Source organism: Spermophilus citellus (assembly GCF_964194105.1).
Source record: "Spermophilus citellus genome assembly, chromosome: 16".
NCBI lineage: Eukaryota > Metazoa > Chordata > Mammalia > Rodentia > Sciuridae > Spermophilus > Spermophilus citellus.
In genome coordinates, this window is record NC_138196.1 from 68,417,518 (window position 1) to 68,437,794 (window position 20,277).

General features: G+C 37.7%; 1 pseudogene across 1 annotated transcript in view; it reads left to right on the top strand.

Annotated features, from left to right (window-relative positions):
• Positions 1 to 9,079: 9,079 nt before the first annotated feature.
• The window catches only part of LOC308635324 (protein Wnt-8a-like), a 32,815-nt pseudogene continuing 21,617 nt past the window's right edge, over positions 9,080 to 20,277 (top strand). The window contains exon 1 of the transcript in view: positions 9,080 to 9,210. The product of the transcript in view is annotated as a protein Wnt-8a-like (transcript). The remainder of the gene's footprint in view (positions 9,211 to 20,277) is intronic.

Below are 20,277 nucleotides of genomic sequence, written 5' to 3' on the forward strand. Positions count from 1 at the left end.
TTGGAGGTCCTTGGGGTAAAAAACATTATCTAACCACAAAGGAATATTCCATTGCTGTACTTGTAGGCTATTGTTAAATGAACGTTTAAAAAATTAAAGCTGTAAATGGGCTGTGCAGAAAAGGAGCATGCGTTTATATGAAAATTTTTTCAGTCACTAAAAATTCCAGACAATCTGAAGACTCCTCTGTCTCTGTGTGAGAGTTTCCATTCATGAAGGCATTCTGCAAGCACAGGTAAAAACTCAAAATAGCTAACAAAACTATTTTCACATTATCTACTTCTCTTGATGATATAAGACTTTGACCCTCATTTCCACAGTTCTACAAAATTGGCCCCAATATTAAACAAGCCAATATGAGAACAAATGTCTAGTGATTAAGAAAATATTAGAATATGCTGGGAGCAGTCAGTAACTGTTCTGTTACCTAAACTATAGGCAAAAAAAAAAAAAAAAGAGGTTACTTGGCAACTCTGGTCCTGGTTTAAGATGGTTAAAGCAGGATGCAGAGGGCCCAAAACATTTGTGAAGACAGAAAGGTACATTTTCCATCTGACCCACATCCCAGGAAGCCATTTGGGCTTTGCTTCCTCGAGGGAATTAAAGGGTCTCCATTGAGCATCCATTTCAGTTTTATTAACTTTGATTTTTTTTGTTATTGTTGTTGTTTGTTCAAAGAGACTCATTCTTCCTTATGCTTGTCCTTGGGTCACTAATGAATGCATGGCACTTTTTCCTCTTTCTGATCCCACTTCTTGAGCTCACACAGACACACTAATTTCAACACCACACTTGTGCACATCCTCAGACTTCAGATCTGACCTCTGTCTTGAGCTCCACGATTGTAGGCATGGTATGGCATTTCTCTTTGCATATCTAGCAAGCATCTTAAACTTGATAGAGTCATGCTCATATGATTGCATGTAGATGGTACTCCATTAGATTATATTGGGGCTGAAAAATTCCTCCCACAAAGTGACACAAGATCAGAGTGCAAAGCATTATCAGCCTGTGGCGACACTACTGTCAACAAACCTACCATACTGCTAGTCGTATAAAAGCATGGCACACGAATTATGTGTGTTACATAGTACTTGACAATGACTACACATTACTACTACTGGTTACATATTTACGATTCTATATTTTTTGTCATTTTAAAGTGTATTCCTACTTGCAAAAAGAAAAAAGCTGTCATAAAACAATACGCCACATTATGCTGGAAGCAGTCTTATGCATCCATGTTTATCTGTCTCCAGATTGCGGTATTTTCTCTTGTGCTTGATTTAATCTCCTGTTGCTTTGTTCATCATGGCCATAGGTAAAACCATACATACCAAATAGTCTGCAAGTGTGATAGGGTGTGCCACCTGGGTTTGTGGAAGTATGGTCTACCTTGTTCATATGATAAAATTGCTGAGCAGTGCTATTCTCAAAAATGTATCCTTGTCATTAAGCGATGCATGATTGAATCTTCAGAAGAAAGATTTGCTTTCCTCCTAGAGGACATCACAGCCCCAATTGTCACCTAGTCACTGTACTAAAAAATTTTAGAAATAATACTTGATTCTCCATTTTTGCTCCTCCACACCTGAATGATCAGCCCTTGTTTCAACTTCATTCTAAAATATAACCCAAATCACTCCAGTTTCCATCACCTCTTGCTGTTGCTCTTAGTTCCCAACGCCCACTGTAACCCATTCTCCAGAGAACAGCTAGAATAAGTTTAAAAAGAAGAAATCAGATATTGCCATACTCCCTCTTTAAGCACTCCAAAAGCCTTACTTAAAGAATAAAGCACAAATTCCTTATCCCAATCTCCACGGAAAGCATTTAAGTCTTACTACCACTTTTTATGTCTTGTGAAGACCTAACTCTCTTTCCTGATTCTGTGACTTTTTGACCCACCATGTCCTACAATCCAAGGATCCTCCCATCTTTCACTGTCTTTCACCTCCATCATCTCCTTGTTCACTTCTATGGTCAGTCTGAAGTTCATGATCATTCATTATAAATCACCCTTTGCATGTATCTTCAAATTCTATGCTCCCCTCTTACAACCTCATACTTACTTGACAAACTTCTAATCTTGGTAAAATCCAATTCTCCAGTGTGCCATACCTGCATCCACACAAATGATTAAAGCCAGAAGAAAGTAAATGCCCAAACCAATATATCCTCTACCATCACAGGTGCCCAGGTGCTGTGTGGTAACTCTCTGTTTCTCTGATCCATTCCCTTTCTCATCTCTCAAGTAAGAATCAGGCTTTATATTTTTCTTAAAAAAAAAAAAAAAAAAAAAACAGAAGCAATCAGAAGACACTCTTTTTTTTTGTACTTTCTTTTTTTTTATTGGTTGTTCACAACATTACAAAGCTCTTGACATATCATATTTCATACATTAGATTGAAGTGGGTTATGAACCCCCAATTTTACCCCAAATGCAGATTGCAGAATCACGTCGGTTACACATCCACAATTTTACATAATGCCCTATTAGTAACTGTTGTATTCTGCTACCTTTCCTATCCCCTACTATCCCCCCTCCCCTCCCCTCCCAACTTCTCTCTCTACCCCATCTACTGTAATTCATTTCTCTCCTTGTTTATTTTCCCATTCCCCTCACAACCTCTTATATGTAATTTTGTATAGCAATGAGGGTCTCCCTTCATTTCCATGCAATTTCCCTTTTCTCTCCCTTTCCCTCCCATCTCATGTCTCTGTTTAATGTTAATCTTTTCTTCCTACTCTTCCTCCCTGCTCTGTTCATAGTTGCTCTCATTATATCAAAGAAGACATTTGGTATTTGTTTTTTAGGGATTGGCTAGCTTCACTAAGCATAATCTGCTCTAGTGCTATCCATTTCCTTGCAAATTCTATGATTTTGTCATTTTTTATTGCTGCATAGTACTCCATTGTGTATAGATGCCACATTTTTTATCCATTCATCTATTGAAGGGCATCTGGGTTGGTTCCACAGTCTAGCTATTGTGAATTGTGCTGCTATGAACATCAATGTGGCAGTATCCCTGTAGCATGCTCTTTTAAGGTCTTCAGGGAATAGTCTGAGAAGGGCAATAGCAGGGTCAAATGGTGGTTCCATTCCCAGCTTTCCCAGGAATCTCCAAACTGCTTTCCAAATTGGCCGCACCAATTTGCAGTCCCATCAGCAATGTACAAGAATACCCTTTTCCCCACATCCTCGCCAGCACTTGTTGTTGTTTGACTTCATAGTGGCTGCCAATCTTACTGGAGTGAGATGGTATCTTAGGGTGGTTTTGATTTGCATTTCTCTGACTGCTAGAGATGGTGAGCATTTTTTCATGTACTTGTTGATTGATTGTATGTCCTCCTCTGAGAAGTGTCTGTTCAGGTCCTTGGCCCATTTGTTGATTGGGTTATTTGTTATCTTATTGTCTAATTTTTTGAGTTCTTTGTATACTCTGGATATTAGGGCTCTATCTGAAGTGTGAGGAGTAAAAATTTGTTCCCAGGATGTAGGCTCCCTATTTACCTCTCTTATTGTTTCTCTTGCTGAGAAAAAACTTTTAAGTTTAATTAAGTCCCATTTGTTGATTCTAGTTGTTAACTCTTGTGCTATGGGTGTCCTATTAAGGAATTTGGAGCCCGACCCCACAATCTGTAGATCAGAGCCAACTTTTTCTTCTATCAGACGCAGAGTTTCTGATTTGATATCAAGCTCCTTGAGAAGACACTCTTCACAAACTTCCATTGCATCTCCCAAGCTTCTGTGTCTGTGTCCCTCTCTCTGCTTCTGTAGTGACTTTGAATAAATTGCCCATGGTCCTAGCAAAGCCCAAACACTCCATTTATGCATTACATTCTTTTTTCCTCCATTTACTTGAAAACATTGCTTCATGATTCTTCATTTATTTCCTGCATCATCAAGTTTTCCTTCTATACAGAATCTTTTCCAATAGTGCATAAATATGTTATTATTTCTCCATTTAAACAAGACATTTTACTTGATCTCATATACTTGGCTACCTGCTGCTCCATTTCTCTCCTTCCTTTTAAAACAAAGTGCTTTTAAGAAATTGATTGTTTTTAATATTCTTCATTTTATTCTCTTGAGCCCCTCTAATCATCCTTTTTAACTACCATTCACACAAAAGAGCTTTTATCTGGTTCTCATGTTACTTTCAAATTACTAAAATCAATGCTCAGCTCTCCACTTTTACATGACTTTCAGCATTGCTCAAGACCATTTTTTACTCCCTCCTTGTTAACATTTTATTCACTTCATGTTTGGCAAACTCATCTGCATTTCCTCTTATGTCACTGAATTCTCTTTCTCACTCTTCATTATTAGTCCCTTGTCTTCTCAACCTATTAAAATGATGTATTCTGGGGTTGAGTTCCCAAACCAGTTCTCTTCTCTTTCTACACTTGCTCCTTTGATGATCTCATCCAGCATTATATATCATCTATATGCTGATAATTCCCAAATTTACAACACTAACCTGGACCTCTCCCTTCAACTCCAGATTCATACACCTTAACAACTGCTCTATCACTTTACCTGGATGTCCAATAGGCCTTTAAAACTGACTTTTTTTCCAGACCTAACATCCTAACCTTCCCTGTCAGCCCTTCTCCTCCTAAAGTCTTCTCCATTTCAGTACCTACCCACTCCATGGTCCAGAGGCCTAGATTGAACTCGATCATACCACACATCTAACCTATCAGTACTCTGCACAGCCACCACCCACCACAGTACAAATGGGGCTTCCTTTCCTTTACCAACCATCACTGTTTGTGTAGATTGTTGTAATAACCTCCTAACAGGTCTCCATGCCCATATATTTGTCCCTTCATCATTTTTTCTCAGTGAAGCAACCAAAGAACCCTTGTTAAAATGTGACCATGAACAAACCCTTTAATAACATCCCATTTCAGTGAAAGAAAAATAGGAGCACAATTCACAATAGATAAACCATGGAGCCAACCTAGATGCCCTTCAGTGGATGAATGGATAAAAAAAATGTGGCATATATACACAATGGAATTCTACTCAGCCATAAAAGAGAACAAAATCAGGGCATTTACAGGTAAATGGATGGAGTTGGAGAAAATAATGCTAACTGAAGTTAGCCAATTCCCCCCCAAAAAATGCTTTCTCTGATATTAGGAGGCTGACTCATAGTGGGGTAGGGAGGGGGAGCATGGGAAGAATAGATGAATTCTAGATAGGGCAGAGGGGTGGGAGGGGAAGGGAGGGGCAGGAGATTAGCAAGGATGGTGGAATGTGATGGACATCATTATCCAAAGTACAAGTATGAAGACATGAATTAGTGTCAACATACTTTATATACAACCAGAGATATAAAAAAGTGTGCTGTATATGTGTAATAAGAATTGTAATGCATTCCACTGTCATTTATTTTTTAAAAAAAATCAATAAAGAACTCATTAAAGGAAAAAAAAAGAAGAAGAAGAAGGGCGTACAAGGCCTTGGAAGACCTGGCTCTCTCTACCACTCTCACAACCTGCTATATCCAGCATCCACCCTGCTCACTCCATTCCAGCATATGGGTTTTATTTCTTCTGGAACATGACAGGCATATTCCCACAAAAGACTTTTGTACTTGTAATTCCTCTTCCTACCTTACTCGTTTCCCAGCTATGGCACACAGCTCTTTGGGAATTCTCCTTTGGGAATTTCTTTAATGCCACTATTTAAAACTATAATGACCTCCCCCACCAGTATTTTCTATTCCCCTTCTCTGCACTATTTTTCTACATTATCAACTTTGGTCATTTCTAAAGGAACTTCTCTGGAATTTCCTTAGCTCATAAGTGTGTGTATGTGCTTATTCAGTCCTCTACTCTAAATACAGACAGAGGGGAGCAGGTCTCTCCTAACTCCCTAGTCAATAGCAAGAATTAAAATCTGCAATTTTTATTAATAAAATGTATTAATAATAATTGCTACCACTATTTTTGCAGATGAGAATGTCTCACATAGACTTTAAGTGATTGACAGATGTTCTTTCAGTCAATAAAGAAGTCTGAATTGGAATTTCAATCTAGGATTTAATGACCCCACAGTTTATACCCATGATCACATTTCTAGCTTTCACTGTCCTAAAACCCTGCCATTTGTATGATCTATAACTTCTGCGGGAAGTCTCTTTTGAAATATACTACTTACTTAAGTTATTTTACCTAAGATTTTGATACATTGTGACCTCTTTCTTCTTTATCCATCTACATAATACTTTGTAATCATAGCCTGAAAACTCAACCATTCAAGAGAAAACACCTGTTATACCTTCAGCACCACAAATATTTATTTACCTTAACAGCTCACCCAACTCTTGTTGTTCTACTCATTAAACTCATAGTTGCATTTTATTAATTTAGGCTGAAATTTTATTTTTCACAGCCAACCAAGGTCAAATAATAGACACAGATTTGCATCCTGTGGAAATGAACTGTGATTCACACTTTCATCAATTTTTCCAGACTGTATTTGTAGAATAGTTAAAGACATCCAAAGACATTTCCCAAATATATGCCAAACCCCTTAGCTCCCTTCACCCACCACCAGATTGATGACATTGATCTCTGTTTCTCATGCGCTGACAAAGCAATGATACCTCATCTTGCTGATACCTCATCTGGGATGCCACAGATCACCTTGAGGAAGACCAGGGACAGTTCTGTCCCTTCTGATCAGATCTTATCCTTCCCTGCTCTGCGTTTGGCACCTGTTCCCCAAGTTTTAGCTAACACTGATATACTCTTGAATGCAATTGCCTACATACCTTCCATATTCTGGAAAAAGAAAACATTTGAAATGATGGGCATTCCTGTGGTCTAGAATAAATAACAGTCTCTTTGCAGGTACTGAATTCTCCGTGGTAGCATATGTATATATGCTGAGCTTTAAGAGAAAAGCACTACCTAAATTCTTTGCCTGGAGAAATCTGGATAATTTATGACTGAAGGGGGTAGAAATGTTGGCCCAGAAAAGGGAAATAGGACATGCAAAACATAAATCTGATTTCCTTCCAAAACCCCCTTCACTGGTTGATTAGATAGAGGAAGGAAGGAAAGAAGACCAAAAAGACTGGGGGGGGGGGCGGGGCATGAGGGTAATATAGTTTGAACTAAGTCCAACCTAATTTTAATGAATCTTTTAAAAGTTCTTATTGTATCTTCTGGCTTCTCTGGTCTCCCCAGCAATGCTGGTGGACACAGTGCTAGCATATAGTCACAGCAATTATGAGATTCACTTTTTCTGTTCCTGAAATGTGCCTGGAGAATTCCTATGCTAGGATACATCTCCTTGGGCTTCCAATAGTCCATTAAGACCCCTCTGGAAGCTCTCAGAGACACACTCAGATCAGGCTCGGGCCGTGTGCATTGCAGCCCTAACTTAGAGCTATCTCCTCCTAGAGGAGCAGCCCTTTGAAAAACTCTCCAGTCTACATGTTCAGCTTCTTTTAAGACTCATCTCTGTCACTCAGGAACCAAGTTTAAGGTGCAACATCCACTAGCAGTCATTTTTCCAGAGTCCTGATGTAAGATGACTGTAGCTGCTCCTTTTCCTTAGAGTTGTTCATAACATGCTAAATGTGGATAGGAAAATAAGGACACACAAACCCCAAAACTACCCTTCTTCATTCTCTCCTCCTTTCCCTTTTTCACTATGCCCATGAACTGGAAGGATGGATTCCCACTCTTTTTATATTCTGTACTTGAATTCTACCCCCTGGCCCACAGAATATTTTCTCTACCCAGTTGGACAACTGTATGAAATAATTTCTCAAGGATTGAATGTTGATGCTCTAAGAGGAGAAAATAAAGAAATTAAGAAAACCTTCTCAAGAAAATGATCTGATTGGGAAAGAAATTGTCTGACTCTAAGCTATTTTGCATGTCAAAAGCTTAGTGATTTCATGTTCTTTGTTTGCATTCCTATCATAATAAATCTGAATTTCCCTTAGGAGAATAACTATCTGGAGACAATTAGGGCAAAACTCATGTGCTCACATTGGAAAAGACAAGCAGCACATTAATAATTTTCAAAATTATTTCAAATGTAGATAGAATTTCAGAGATAAAGCAAGAGAACTCACCTAATAAATATACCTTATGCACATAACTTCTGAAACAATATAAAAGTTGTAGGGAACAAAAGAAAATTTGTGTAATACTTTCATAAACATATAATGAACTCAAAGACTTTTTTCTTGAGTTTTTCAAGAGTTATTTAAGTTTCAAGGTTCAACTGGAACTATTGTTCCAGTCTAGGCGTAGTGGCACACACCTGTAATCCCAGTGGCTTGGGAGGCTGAAACAGGAGAATCATGAGTTCAAAACCAGCCTCAGCAACTGCAAGGCACTAAGCAACTCAGTGAGACCCTGTCTCTAAATAAAATACAAAATAGGGCTGAGGATATGGCTCAGTGGTCAAATGTCCCTGAGTTCAATCCCCAGTACCCAACCCCACAGTTTTTTTTCCATTGCTAGTAACTATCCTACCCACTCTGTTTCAGATACCCAGGACATGAAAAGTTGGTATTAGGTATCAATTTCCATTCCACATTCACCCCTTCTTGGACTGAACTTCTACAGAAACACTGGCCATTTGCCCAAAGAGAGGTCAGATGCTTTCTACTTCTCCACTGTGCACAGGACATAGCAATAGCTTGAATTCTGGAAATCTAATCTGATTCCCTGACATCAAGGGAATTAGCTCAAAGAGCTTTGTGGAGGTCACATGAGCCTGAGCACTCCCTATGAGAACACTGGGAGAGACTTCAACCATCTTAACCTCTGTTTGCCCAACTCCTATCAGCTCTTTACTCTCACTAAAATTGTCTAAGGATTCACAAGCAATTGGCTGTAAGGGGAAAAGATCCTATGTAAATACCCATGTTGTTTTTTCTATTTCCTTCTTCCAAGTACATTGGAAAGGACAGGATTTCACACAGGAAACACTTAATGATAATATTTGGAGGAAACCTGCTGACTTTGTAAGACACAATTGGCCAAAATTCAGGTCAGAAATACCCAGGGAAGTAAAAAGGCTCCTAGAATTACCAAGATGAGGTTTCTGCAAGTAATGAAGCCCTCTGCAAGGGACAAGCATAATAGCTCTTACAAAGGAGAAGAGGAAACCTTAGAAAGGCTGCAGGCAGCCCATGGCTGTGGTGCACAGGTGTGCCAAGACGCAAAGTGGGACTTTGCAATGAATGGAGGGAATGAGGGCTCTCAGACCTAATGTTAGTGGAAAAAAAGAGACAGGAGGTAGGAAAGGAGAATAAAAGGAAAAGACAGAGATAATGAAGCTGAAGACAAGAAAAATAATAGCCATCCAGAAAAGAATTCAGCAAAATAAGCTCCATATTCTATTGTTGTTAGGATGATTCTCTGAGATGCCAGTCAAGAGAATTCTAGATGAAAATGCTTACAAGAGTACTTTTGAGAGTGTTCTTGCAGGAGTCATTAACATTATTGACAATTATAAAGTGCTGAGCCCATGGAGCAAAGTTATCACTTGTTTTGTTTGTGAAGGTATAAGTACTAGGAATGATGTTGATTTATTTGTTCCTAAAAGCATATAAAGAGAAAAATATTTTTTTGCCTATTAAACTCACTGGAGAAAAATTTCCAACTGCCTAACATTGAAACATAGAAGGACATGTTAGATGCTTAGGCCATTAATTTTTTTAAAGCCAGAATATATCATAAGAGTTCTTATGGGCTAAGAAACAAAGGCTAAATAGCAACCCAAGGTCATATCTAGTTAAATGGAAAGATGAAATTTTCATATCCAAGTATTATGAGTTGTGACAAGTGGCATTATCAAGGTGTTAGAGAGGGTGGCAGAGAAAAGCCTATTATTTTCTCAACCCCCTTCTGCAAATGGCGCCAAGTGCTAGGCTGAAGCCCAGAGAAATAAGGTAACGCCTCATGGAGCTCAGGACTCAGGGGCTAAGAGGAACATGAAACAAACACTGGTAAGTAACAAGATCTATGAAGACACTCACCATGGCATGAGAGCATGTAGCTGGGTATCTATTTTGGGGATTCTGAAGGATGGTTATGATAGAATGGGTTTCAAAACAGAAATGGGTTTTGCCTTCCCAGCTCTTCAGGGAAGGCTGAGAGGGAGAAGAGGGAGTGTCCATTGAATATAGAGTGTTCCCGTCTGGACCCAGCAGACCCGTGATCCAGCATTTTAAGCTGGCAGGAAGCCCAGGCTCACAGCTGACAGGTGTGTGTGTCCAGAAGGGCAAAAGGAAGGCCCTCTCTGTGTGAGATTTTACACGCCTCACTCCTAAAATCCTTTCCCTGATGCAGATTTCAGATGTACAATCACTGCCTCCATCAACTCCTTGCCAGGAGAATTAATTATACTGGTAACTGTTGGTCACATAGCCAGGATGTGACCTAATAAGCTTACGAAAATCAAAAGGATTCTTTCAAGCCCTTCCTGAGCCATTAAAGAGTTTCATTTTTAATAATTTTACTAGTGGGCATTGGATTTTGTTAAGTGGTAAGGGCTTGGGCCTATTTAGTCCCAATAAGCACTACTAGATGGTACTAAATGAGAAAAGAGTGGGTCTTTATCTTTCTGAAAATATGTCAAGAGATTTACATGCATGTGTTGGTTGATATAGAGGAACTAGAATTGAAATCGCTGTAGAGATGAGGCTATTGAACTACTTTTAGTTTTGTATATAGGACAAAATAAATCTATTCTTCCTGGACCTCCTGAGTTCTAAGATACACATATGGCACCTGAGATATGCCATCATTTTATGTTTGTGTGTATTTACACATGCATATACATGTATGTATATATCATCATAACATAAATGTAATAATTGAATGTGTGTGTGTGTGTGTGTGTGTGTGTGTGTGTGTGTGTGTGTAACCAAGTACCACATGAGAGGGACTAGAATGGAGACAGTGCTTCGAAAAGGTAGAGATGCAGCAATGTGACCCAGGAAGTGACAGAGTTGATTCTATCCATGAAGAAGGTGGAAAGGGGGAGATAATGTTTCCTACATGGTTCTGTCAATAGTACAATAATATATCTGATGAAGTCTCATCAGATGATTTCATACCTGGTAATTCTTGCTGATATATCATCCCTCAATAGAACTGAGCATCTATTATGTAGGGGAAAAAACAAAGCCCAGAACCCAAGGAGAAATATTCATCTTTAGAGTTAAGAAGCAAGTCCTAATAGCCCAATTCAGAGACAAGAGTTTCACTTGGGAAAGGCTTTGTTTGAAAAAGAAAAAAAATCTGTGTATCCTAAGGAACCAAGATGAAGGTTAGAATACAGAGATTACAAAAGATAACCACAGTACACAGAAGGACACTAGAGAAGCCAAGATATCATTTTACTACCCCACTAGGAGGAGGAAGGAAAGCCTTCTTAGATTAGGAGGAGCTGCTAGGGAGAAGCTAGAAAGGCTTGCGACATTAGCATAGGGCCTGTTTCCTTCTTCCATCTTGGGATCAAAATTTCAGAGAGAGGGTACAGACACCCAGATAGTTTCGTGATGCTCAAGCCAGACTATCTGAGATGACATAAAACCCTGCAAAAACTACCAAGGCAGAGCTAAGGCTCAGAAAGGGGAGGACAAAGGAACTCTGAAAAAAGACTTAGCTACTCTTCAGTTTGGACAGAGCTCTCTACATCATATCACCATCATATCATCATATCATCATCAGTATCGTTACCATCTTGTTCTGTCTTCTCTTTCTCTGCCCTGCTTTGAAATATTGACGGTTGGAGAGGACACCTATTCTGGTCTCAAGTTTTCATGAAAAGATACTTCACCTAGACCAACACTTGGATATTCTTTCCAGTTCATCCTCCTTCTTCTCCATGGATGAATATTAAATCATTAAATTTAATTATTAAATTATTAAATAAATATTAAATTATTTGATTGCTGAATTTGAAAAACAAAGCTCTGTATCTCTGGCCTTTCTCTATGGACACTCTGCCTCTAGGCCAATTTAGGTGACTCATCAATGAGTGAATACACTTTCTTCTCAGCAGCACATGGATCCTTCTTCAAAGTAGACCCTATGTTATGCCACAAAGCAAGTCTTAGCAAATACAAAAAATAGAGATACTATCCTGCATTCTACCAGACCATAATGGAATAAAATTAGAAATCAATGATAAAATGAAAAATAGAAGCTACTCCAACACCTGAAGACTAAACAGTATGCTACTGAATGATGCATGGATAACAGAAGACATCAGGGAGGAGATAAAAAAAATTCTTAGAGGTAAATGCAAACTCCGATACAACTTATCAAAATCTCTGGGATGCTATGAAGGCAGAGCTAAGAGGAAAGTTCATTACATTAAGTTTATTCATTGAAAGAAGAAAAAGTCAGCAAATAAACGACCTGACATTACATCTCAAAACCCTAGAAAAAGAAGAATAAACTAACACCAAAAGTAGTAGTAGAAGACAGGGAAATAATTAAAATCAAGGCAAAAATCAATGAAATTGAAACAAAAGAAACAATTCAAAAAAATTGACAAGAAAAAAAGCTTGTTCTTTGAAAAAATAAATAAAATTGGCAAACCCTTAGCTATCCTAATGAAAAGACGAAGAGAAAAAACTCAAATTACTAAAATTCTGGATGGAAAAGGAAATATCATGACAGACTACTGAAATACAGAGGAGAATTAGAAACTATTTGAAATTTATACTCCAGTAAAGTATAGAAAATCTCAAAGACACTGACAAATTTCTAGAGGCATATGATCAACCCAAACTGAGTCAAGAGGGTATACACAATTTAAACAGATCAATTTCAAGCAAGGAAATAGAAGCGGTGAGAGATATATATGAGTATGTGAATATTCTCCTGGGAGTTAAGAAATAAAATCAAGCTCATCATTTTGTGATGATAATCAGCCTTTTGCTTACACTGGGTCATTTAAAACTTGACACTGCTATCTCTTAAGGGGTCTTCATATTCAGAAATAACCTAGCTTTCTAAATGTATGTGTGTACTTGTTTGTTCATGAAGGCTGTTGCATTTGGATTGTATTGACCAGTGAGTGCACGCTTAAAGATCCTATACATTTAATAACAAACCAAGTGGCATCTGATAAAAGCTGAGTGTGCTGTTCTGTTAATTTGGGAGCACAAAGAGAGAGAGACCACATAAAATGAGTGAGAAAGCAGTCTCTAAATTTAGCTTATTATCAAAACTATCAGCACTTTTCCAAGTACATTATTTTTAAACCTGGATTGTGTCCTGATGCTAGTTTTCTTTTTTTTTTAAGAGAGAGTGAAAGAGGAGAGAGAGAGAGAGAGAATTTTTAATATTTATCTTTTACTTCTCGGCAGACACAACATCTTTGTTGGTATGTGGTGCTGAGGATCGAACCCGGGTCGCACGCATGCCAGGCAAGCGCGCTACCGCTTGAGCCACATCCCCAGCCCACTGATGCTAGTTTTCTATACAGTCAGGAGCACCTACTGTCTATCAATTAGAATCTGGAAGGTAAGAGGAAACTACAGAAATTACAAAATTCACAGATATTTGTATCAAAGATCTTCTGAGACACAGAACACTGTAAATTACATGTGCCTACAAAACCATTTTTGCTTGTTCTGGAAGAAGAGAACCTGCTGTGGTATTCTTAACTTGCTTGTCAAGAAACAATTAAGGAGATATATACCGTCTTGAAATTTCCAACTGAGAATAGCAGAAGAAACTGCAGACAGATGGTCCAGGTGCAGCACCCTAAAGAGTAGCACAAGTTTCATTGCAATTTAGGAAAATATGACCTCACTGAGTCCCATTTGGAGCTGTGATTTCAGTAAGTCAAAAGCCTTAAACATTTGCCTGGCACACATTTCAATATGAAGATGTCTAGATCTTACACTAAAGGCTTATCATTTAAACGACAGGGTTCTTTGAAACAGGTCTTTCACTAAAGTAATAGGATTGTCTGACCCACTTCCCAATTTTTCCCAGAAAAAAAAAAAAAGATCCAAAAAACCTCATTCTTGAGATGATATTTTTCCTGGCATATTAATTTGGCAATGATAGTAAAGATGATACTTAGAAAACCTCCAATCTAAGTTCAAAGGTTCAGGATTGATGCCATCCTAAAAAAATATCACTGTGGAGTGCTATGGAGAATGAATATATCACGAGCCCCTACAATGGAAGGAGTGGGGTTAAAGGGGCTAATTTAATCATTTAAGGCAAAAGCAAGACCCAATCCCAATCTCTGGCTCTTTAAGGCTCAACTTACACTGGTTGCAAAGTACGATGGAAATATCAGGGCTATACAATTAATTTTATCTTTGTAGGCAAACAAATTAATTTTTTACTTGTTCAGTCAATTAGACATCCCCAGGTTAAATCAATTGAATGTTGAAGTCGATGTCTACACGAAAGAAACTACTGTACTTAGACCTTAATAATAAAAATAAACTGAAAACATAAGAAATCAGTTAATTCAAAATCTTAAGGTATTTACCTATGTGTTAACTCATTAATTTATTCTTCTTTATTTGATGAAGTAAATAACTGTTTGGGTTTTTTTTTTCTTCATACTTGAGGCTCACAGTGTCAACAATATACACGTCACAGCATGAAGCTAGAGATCCGTAGTTGGATTCTTACTTGGACTTTGTGCTAACCATGTGACTCCCTCCTGTCCAGGTCTCATGGCTCCACACTCTTCTATTTGTTATTCTTCTCTTCCTCTGGGTATTATTTCTCAAGAGATCAGTTTCTAAGGCGCACGGCCTAGATTCAAATTTTGATTCTGTCATTCAATTGTGTTTCCATTTCCCTACCTATACTTCATGTAAGGATTAAAGACACCGATGATTATAAAGAACTTGGAACCACACCTGGGAGGTTCTAGCAATGGATGCTAGCAATTTCCATAATCTACCTCATTATCGCTGTAATCTTATTACTATCTGCATCTGCTTCCTTTGCCGTCATCTCAAGTGTAGGCGATTGGGTAAACATGGAGTCTGGCCTGTGTGTTTTTGTTTCTCTCAGTCCACCCTCACTATTCCCCATCGTGTCTTCTTTCATTGGTGAGCTTATGACAAAGAACTCTCTCCTCTAACCTGTCTGCATACAAATGATTTGTGCTTTGATTCACTCTCCCTTCCAAACCCAGGGACAAGTGAACATGTCTATTGAATATAAATGTTATCTACATGGTTTGACCCTAGAAATGAAGCTGCATTCTCCAATCAGCTTTACCAGTGATGAAGGTAATGTTTCCAACCCTGTGTGACTGCTGTGCCTGGCTCCACATTGGTTCCAAACTCTATGGAGGAAGATCCGTGTCTACGCTGAATTTCTAAGGCCTCAGCGTTAGCTTGTACCCAAGTTCTATTCTTTCTTCTCTGTGCTCAATCTACCTCTAGTCACATCTCTCATCTAATGAAACATCTGCATGTTCACATCTGGGCTATATCTTCTCTAGCACTTCAAACTCAGTCTGAAACTGAATTCATACCTTTATCCTGACCACGATCTTCTTTATTCCCAGGCTTAATAACTTCTCCATTCACTGTGTCTCCCAAGCTAAAATCCCAAGAGTTCTCCTTGACATCTCTCTTCTCACCTCACATGTTTAATTCTGTCTCCCTTATATATACCATAATATTTTCATACATATATATATAAATCTCTCAAAAAAGAAAAATATGATATTTATTATATATGATGTTCATATATTGAAAGAATATAATCATATTCTTTCTCTTTTGTCCATTTACCTTTCTATGTCTTTTTTTGTAGTTATAGATATGCCTTTATTTTATTTGCTTCCTTTTTTTGTGGTGCTAAGGATTGAGCCCAGTACCTCATACAAGCTAGGAAAGTGCTCTGCCATTGAGCTACAGGCCCAGTCCTCTAAGCCCTTATTTTGGGCTCTCCTCTATCACCTACATAATAATCTCCCACATTTCTACCTTACCACCAATTTTTCCCCTTTCTCTCCATTCTCTAACTTCTGTTAGGATGATCTTACAACAGCTACAACCATTTCATCAATACCACTTCCCTCAAAGGTAAAGTCGGAACCCCTCAGGCCAACAGCTTTCATTATTTGGCCCCAGCGTAACTCTCCAGCCTGATTCCTCGTGGCCAATCTCCCCGACTCTTATGCTCCATGTCTTCTCCATATAACCCCCTTTAAAGAGTGCTGAGGTTTATTCATGTGACTTATTTGAGGCATGAAACAGAAAAATAGCATATATGATCAAGATAACATTAACTTTACCATCATCAAAAGTCCTATCCAGCCACATCTGAGTAAAAAGACTTTTGAGAATTTCAAATACATATACTTATTTGAATCATTCAAAGGTAACCACAGACAAATCAAATGATAATGTGAAACAATACTTTCCTTTTTAAAGTAAGTACAGTACCTTTTACTTTGTTTGGTGTCCTTCAAAAGAGCCTTTTTTAACCACTTTCTTTCCCCCAAACTAATTCCCAGAGCACACCTGACATTACCTTGTTAGGACATTAATTGCCTCTTTACCTCAACTGTATGCTCCCTCCAGTCTCCTTTGGTCAGGTCTTATTGACTTGGGAGTCTTAGACACTTAATATGGTGTTGACACACAGTAGGGGTGTTCAATAACCACACAATAAATAACTAAGGGAGAGTGCTTACATCGTGCTGTGTGTTATAATAAACACAAAAGATAGAAGAATGAGAGAGGATAGAGGGACATCAAACTAACTAAAAGGTACTGTACTTACCTTAGAAAGCATACAATTTACTTTGGGGAATAAAATTAAGTGTGAAAGAGCAGTTATTTTAATTTCAACAGTTGTTTTTCAAAATATATTTTAATGCAGCCAAAATGATTTGAATAATTACTTCTATTGACAACAGGGAATCCAAAGAGAAGTCAGTAATTGTACTTTGACTGTTTATTTCAAAATTGTTTATGGCCTTTAGGGTATTATTTCTCAAGAGATCAGTTTCTAAGGCATACGGCCTAGATTCAAATTTAGGGCTCCTAAGCCAGCAAAGCACTGTATTTCCTTCAGCAGCCATATCTGTCACTGACTTTATTAAATGTGAGCAATACAAGCTCATTAAAGTTGCTTTTATGTGAAATGGGTTTACATTTAATTAACTTGGACAATAGCTGTTAATAATTTTCCTATGCTCTTAGCAATTCCACTATTACAAAAACCCACAAATAATGTCACCTGGCCTTAGAACATATGGATTTGTGAACCATGCCATCTCAATGCTAATCACAGGTGATCATGATCCTGTCATTCATTCCAGGTGTTCATGTTTAACAGCTTGATAAAGCTGTGACTGCGAGTCTACCACTGGTTTAGCATATTGTTAGGATAATGCCACTGATTTTATCAGCACCAAAGAGTCAGTGTTGAATCATTTCATTTTTTTGAACAGAACATCGTGAGCATTTTCCACCAAAACTTAATTAACCATGTTTTTAATCATTGCCTTGTTAAAACATGCACGGCAGAATGTTCTAGGAAAAACAGTGGGTTAGTCAGCTGGCTAATAAAACTCAATTGGTAAATTGCTATGTTTACTTCTTGCTGTATGGACATTGAAGTCACACGTTTCTAGATCCTCAGACATGACTCAGAGACTGCAAATGTCCAGGTACTCACCAAGGACCACAGAGAATCTTGTTGGTTGTTGTTGTTTCTTTTCTTTTTAACTTAGGGGCTCTAAACAAGTTGTAAAGATTGGGGGAAATCATTTAGAAGGTCACTTTCCCAGATGACAGCAGTGTGCTCATTGGGAGCCAGAGAAGGGGAGACCTGGAGTGGACCACTAGACTTCGTGGCCCCTTGAGGTTTATGTCCAGACTTGCAACCAATCCATTAAGTTGATCCAACATGTTTCAGCATACCTGTTTAAGTTTTCAGAGTACTAAACACAACCAACTCAGAGAAGTAAAATCCAGACAACATCTAAATGTTGCTGACTGATCTTTTTTTTTTTTTTTTTACTAAGTATGACTCCCGCTTGTGAGAGTTACCAATTGATTTTCTCTCAAAGCTTTGAGTCAAGGTAATATATCTTCTACAAAGACAAGACTAATGTACAAAAAGGTCCCATTGTGCTACCTGGGATGAGAGAGTAAAGAGAGAAGATGATGAGAATATTCTACATATTTACCAGATTGACACAATCTAGAAATCGAAAATACATATATAAAGCTTATGATAATGATTTCCATGAAGAAGATTATTATAGAGCTCATTGGAGAACTGTTCTATGACAGATATTTCCTGTGTTATTTAGAAATAACAAAGTTTCACAAATGTCTCAAAATTTCTCAAATAGTACATGACTCAGATGAATCTGGAGGCAGCCGAGAAAACAGGCAAAGGCAATTAGAAGAAAGGTTGTTAGTTTCCAAGTGAAGGGTGCTTTGGGAGTCACGGTTAGGGGTGTAAAAACGTTAGTAAGAGCTCTTTAAAGAAAGAGATGTGCAACTAAAGAACTCAAGCCTCTGGGCTGAGGTTGTGGCTCAGTGGTAGAGTGATCACCTAGCATACACGAGGCTCTGGGTTCGATCCTCATCACCATGCAAGTGTAAAAAATATATTGTGTCCACCTAAAACTAAAATATAAATTAAAAAAAAAAGAACTCAAGCCTTAAAGATAAAGAGTACCATAAAGGACGATTTCAAGGAAAGGACCCATGTCATACCTAGAGAAGTGACAGACTGTGTTTCTCAAATAGAGTCAGAAAAGGTCCCCTAACTATAATGACCAAATACACAGGGAAAGGGAGGGAATGTATAATTGTTTAGATTTAGTCTGAATAATCATAACTAAAATTCACTAACATATATACACTTAGTTTTGGTATTATCCCAATGCCCATTCACTGGGGCTTTGCTGCAGAAAAGTCTTTTTTTTTTAATTTTTTATTTGCTTTAATTAGTTACACATGGCAGTACAATGACCTTGACGTATCATACATTTGAATCAGATGGGATATAATTTTTCATTTTTCTGAGTGTACAGGTTGCAGAATCACATTGGTCATGCAGTCATGTCTACACACACAGTAATAATAATGTCTATTTAATTCTACTATTCTTCCTTTCTCCCCATCTCCTCCCCTCCCCTCCCATCACTTGTGATGGAAGAAATGTGTCTTTTTAAACTTTTTGTTGTTACATCCTACCAGATCCCAAAGAAGGAAACCTGAGTTAAATGGACACAGTTTCTAAAGCCACACACCAAATACTTCTTTGTTCTCTCCATCCCCATCCTGCAACACATGAACAATTTCTAGATTTTTAGAAAATTGGAAACACAGAAACAAAATCCACTCCCATTTTAAAATTCAACAATACTGAACATTTTTTAATCCTTTTTCTTAGGATATGACCTTGTACACTGAGTGTTATTTCCTTTTACATAATTATAAATGGCATCACAAAGTGAAATGTCTATTTCATTACTGTCTAAATTCTCATCCGGCAATTAAGCATATTCCTTCTACAGCATATCTAAAATTGCTTATAATCTGATATATTTGTCTCTCTCCTACTAAACCATCAGCTCAATAAGGGTTAAAAACATAAACTTCTTTATATTCTTCATGTGCATAATAAAATTGTTTAAAAAGAGCAAGCATGATCTGATTAATGTTGATTGAAAAAAAATTAAGTAACAATAATTGGTTTTATTCAGAGTCAGAAACAGTCTTCCTAACCAAAAAGGACAGAAAAACCTCGAAAATAACAACCATCTTTACACCTTCATTTTGTATCTTGGCAGAAAAAGAGAATAGTTTTTAGATCAAAATGGTACCAGAACGTTTTTAAATACTTGCACACTAGTCCCCAAAGCAAAACTAAGAAGATATGTAATGGGGCATAAAGAATCTTGCCTGTGATATGAATGATATTAAAATCTGATTGTAAAAGTAAAACATTTGGACATCCATATTATCTAAGCAAAGACTTGTTTATGCCAAGAAAATTGCATTATTTTCCTAATAAATACATTCCAAAGTTGTATGTGTGTGATTAGTACTCCACTTTAAAGGCATGCCTATGTTTCACAAAGATATGGAAATCACTATTAAGCTTGAATTTAAAAGTCGCCTAGTTATAACAATCAAAATTAGTATTTATTAGAGAATTCACAACATGTCAGGTAAAATTTTACAGGTATTCTAAAATTCTAAAACTTTCAAAGGTAGCTGTCTCTAAGTATCCACAGGGGATTGGTTCTAG